Raw genomic sequence first — 4,159 nt, forward strand, 5'->3', positions numbered from 1 at the left:
TACGCCAATTAGCACAAATGGTAAGTTCCGACAGTGCCTACAAGTGTGCCTACTGGCCGCTAAATGGCAATACCGGTTTCATATGTATACACCTGGTACGTCAAAACGCGTAGAAAACTCAAGAGGTGAAATATGTGGTAATATACGCGTAGAAAACCTTCGGACCACCCCTGGACAATTTTCCGCGACTGCCTATTCATTTCCCCATATTCAGCAAAAACCCTTGGTACAAGGGCCCTCTATCCGCAAAATGTGGACGCGTTCGGCGGCTTTGTCATAGGCCCTTCGGTTTCATTCTAGAGGAATCAAAACTGAACCGAATTTTTAAAATAAAAAAACACACACACACATATATATATATATACATACATATAATCTGACGAGTGATGGTAGAGGGGTGGATCAGTCGGCAGAAAATTTAGTTTAGTATAATAAATAATTTCGATGTTGGGTTACTTCTTGCTCGTAAATAAAAAAATACTAATAAGCCAGAATAATATTCACATTTTACTAAAATTTATTTTACGGGTTTTTCTATGCTATGACAAGTTTTACAAAGGGGCAAATTTCCCGAAAATTTCCGAAGTCTATAAATTTAGAATATAAGGTGTGCTCTATCGAACGGCTGATTCTCCAAGTACTAACATAATGGTTAAAGTACCCTACTTGAGCATAGTGCTCTACCTAACCTAAACAAATTACCGGAAACGGAAACTTTCACACGGTTAAATTTTCGGTAGCTATACATCGGATAAACATTAAATTTGGATAACAAGCTTAATTCGCCATTCGAAATAATACCAATGTCGCGGCCATTTTCATTTACAGAAACGATAGCCACAGCGAGAAAATCACCGGAACATGTGATATGTTCAGAATTAGCGCGGACCTGGAATAAACCTTGATCTCCCGGATTTCACCGGGTTTTCAAAATTTCTAGAGCCAAATTCGGAAAAATTCCAATTGATAGTTCATATCACAGACAAAAAAACAATAAATTACAGATAAAAAAGAAAGAGAAGATACCTGCGAAACCGAGTTTTCCATATTCTGATGTTAGCGAAAGGAATAGTCAAAAAGAGTGTCTTTCCTGGAGACCCGGGAAGCTCCTCATGCTCGAAAAATTACTAAGATCACTATCCAAACTAAAAGCGAAAGCAAAACGGAAATTCGAGCATAAGGACCCGCGAGGATCCGCAGAGTATGTACACGATTAGAAGTGGATCTTACCTCAACCAGATTTACACAGATTCTAATATCGTTCAACTTAAGAGGCGGTACCACGATAGAAAAAAAAAGAATTAGAATGAGCAAGCGCAACTGTCTCTCGGCCCGTGGCTGCTGGACGAAACAAAACGTGGCATGTTCGTCGTCGAGGTCGTGGTCTCGTCTCCTTTAGGCGAGTTTCCCGGCACGTCGCTGATTGGCTGCTTGCTCGGCGTTGTCCTAAGATTGGTTGGTTCGAATCTCGACCCGCTCTTTCCGTTCGTGGTGCCGATTTGAGAGAAGGATGCAGGGGCGGCTCAATGAGTCCACTGTAACTAATAGAAAAAAAATCTACAGGGCAGATCCGTAGCATTTCCGGTAAATGAGGAAGCTCTCGTCCTCTCTGAAGCGAGAGTGATCGCATTGGCAAAACATACGGCAAAAATTATAGGACAATCAGACCTGCTTTTCATCCTCAACGCGGGAGTCTTGAAGTAGGCTGGGCTCTCGGTCCAGTGTTTGAAGCGTCAAGGGCCCTGTTAAGGGATGTGAGGACTTCCTCCCACAAAATAATTACTAGTGCAGACCTAAGTATAGCTCCTGGCTACGAAGTTCGTTCCCAAAGCCTAGAGAAAATGATCCGGAGTCATCCCTGGCTCAGGAGGCATCTCAGGTTTTTATCCAGGTTACGGGAATATTGGAGACAGCATACGGAAAGGCGGGAAGCAAATTAAAATTCAAATCTCGATTCTTAATTTTGAGTAACTGCAGCAAGTAGATTCCAGTTCTTTGAAGGCTTTGCAGAGCTCTAGAAATCCCTCGTTGTCCCTCGTTGAGAATATCGATGAGATAAGGTCTTAAATAATAAACAAACAAAAAACATCGAACGAGTTCATCCTAAGTTCTTAAATTACTCCTAAATATGCCCTTGGAGTATCGTGCCACATACCGAGAGAACAGATTTCGCCTCGAAAATAAAAATAATAAATCAAATAAATTGATTTAAAATCAATTTTCGATTCCAGAGTGTTTGGTGGAAGGGCGCACAATACTCCTGCCGAAAATAGGCAACTTAGCTGACCCGAAAAATTACAACCCAATAACTTGTCTGAACACACTTTATAAGAGATTCACAGCTATCCTAAATGATAGGATTGTTCGGGCAATTGAACCTGTGTGGCAAGAAATGTATGAACAACGAGGCTCAAAGAAAGGCGTAGCCGGATGTCGGGAGAACCTGCTCAACCGATAGATGTGTCTGTAAAGATGCAGCATTCTACCAGCGTGACCTATTGATGGCCTGTATTAATTAGCGGAAAGCTTTCGATTCGACCTCCCATAGACTACTCATCTGTCTTTTGGAAATCTTAAAGGTTCATCCGCAAGTAGTTCGGTGCATAGAGAGATTGATGCCGCTTTGAAAAACCAGATTTACTATCTCATCTGGAAAAAATCGTGTAACAACTAACAAGTTCACCTTTCAGAGAGGTGTCTTTCAGGGCGACACCATGAGCCCACTCCTCTTTTGCCTTACATTATTGCCACTATCTCTAGCACTTCGCCATTTCGACGGGTACTTGTGCGGCAAACCTGCAGATCGAAAGTACAAGGTCACTCATGTATTTTACATGGACGATCTTAAGATCTATACTAAAAGCAAAGAGCAACTACATCTAGCTCTAGGGATTGTCGAGCGATATACTAAGGAAATTGGAATGGAATTTGGGTTAGACAAATGCGCCAAGGTTTATTTGAAGCGAGGAAAGCTTAATGGCATCCCTGAAGATCCTGAGCTCGTTGATAGAAGCGCTATACGACACCTTTGCGCTGGAGAGACTTATACATACCTGGGCGTGCCACAGAGCCGCATTCAGGATGTGAAATCTATAAAGGATACTCTCCGAAGCAGATACAAACGTCTCATCCGACAGATTTGTTCTTCCGAACTGTCGGCGAGGAACAAAATATCTGCAACGAACATGCTTGCCGTCCCGGTAGTACTCTATTCATTTGGAGTAGTTCCATGGAAGAAGAACGAGCTCAGATCCTTTGATATCGGTACAAGAAAGGTTATGCCATGAACAAAAGCATGCATCTTAAGTCTTCCGTTCCGCGACTGTATATCTCACGCCGTCAAGGGTGTCGCGGAACATTGAGTCTTGAATGTCTTCACAACAGGATTATTCTGGGTACAGCACATAGAGTTGCAAATGAAAGAGACCCTCTTCTTAAAATGGTCAGGAATCACGAAGAAGTGGCCAAAGGAGCGTTTCTGTACAAAGCAGCGGAGGAGGCTGCTGAAACACTCCGACTTGACTTCAGTATTAGGGGTGAGCAAAATGCATCAAATCTTATCTATCTCGAGTACTCACTCCTGAAATCCCGGATTAAGAAAGCACAAGAGAAAAACTTTCGTGACCAGCTCCTCGATAAGAGGATGCACGGTATCTTCTACAGAAATGTGAAGGATCAGTCAATGTCTTGTGACCTAACGTTTGCTTTCCTTAAATCGCCTGGATTGAAGTCTGGTACGGAGGATTTCATTTTTGCATGCCAAGACGGTGTCATTTAGACCTTAACATACCGTCGCCACATTTTGAGCCAAGACGTTCCTGATGATAGCTGCAGGGCGTGCCGTGCACATCCCGATCATTTAGCTCACATACTATCGAGTTGTCCAACTCACGCGGGAACGACCTACATTCAAAGGCACAATGCGGCACTAAGAGTGCTTTATTACCATCTCTGTCACTCCTACGGCATTCACCTTATTATCGCTCCTCTAAATGCTCCTAGGGAAATTGAGTCAATTGTCGAGCATGGGAAGTGCCGCATATACTTAAACTTTATTTTCTCGACAATTGTTTCTGTTGCTCACTCGAGGCCTGATGACATGGTTCTTCTTGACTTCGAGAAGCGAACCATGTTCGTTATCGAATTTTCGGCACCAGCT

This window comes from Belonocnema kinseyi, chromosome 9 (assembly GCF_010883055.1).
Source record: "Belonocnema kinseyi isolate 2016_QV_RU_SX_M_011 chromosome 9, B_treatae_v1, whole genome shotgun sequence".
Classification (NCBI taxonomy): Eukaryota; Metazoa; Arthropoda; class Insecta; order Hymenoptera; family Cynipidae; genus Belonocnema; species Belonocnema kinseyi.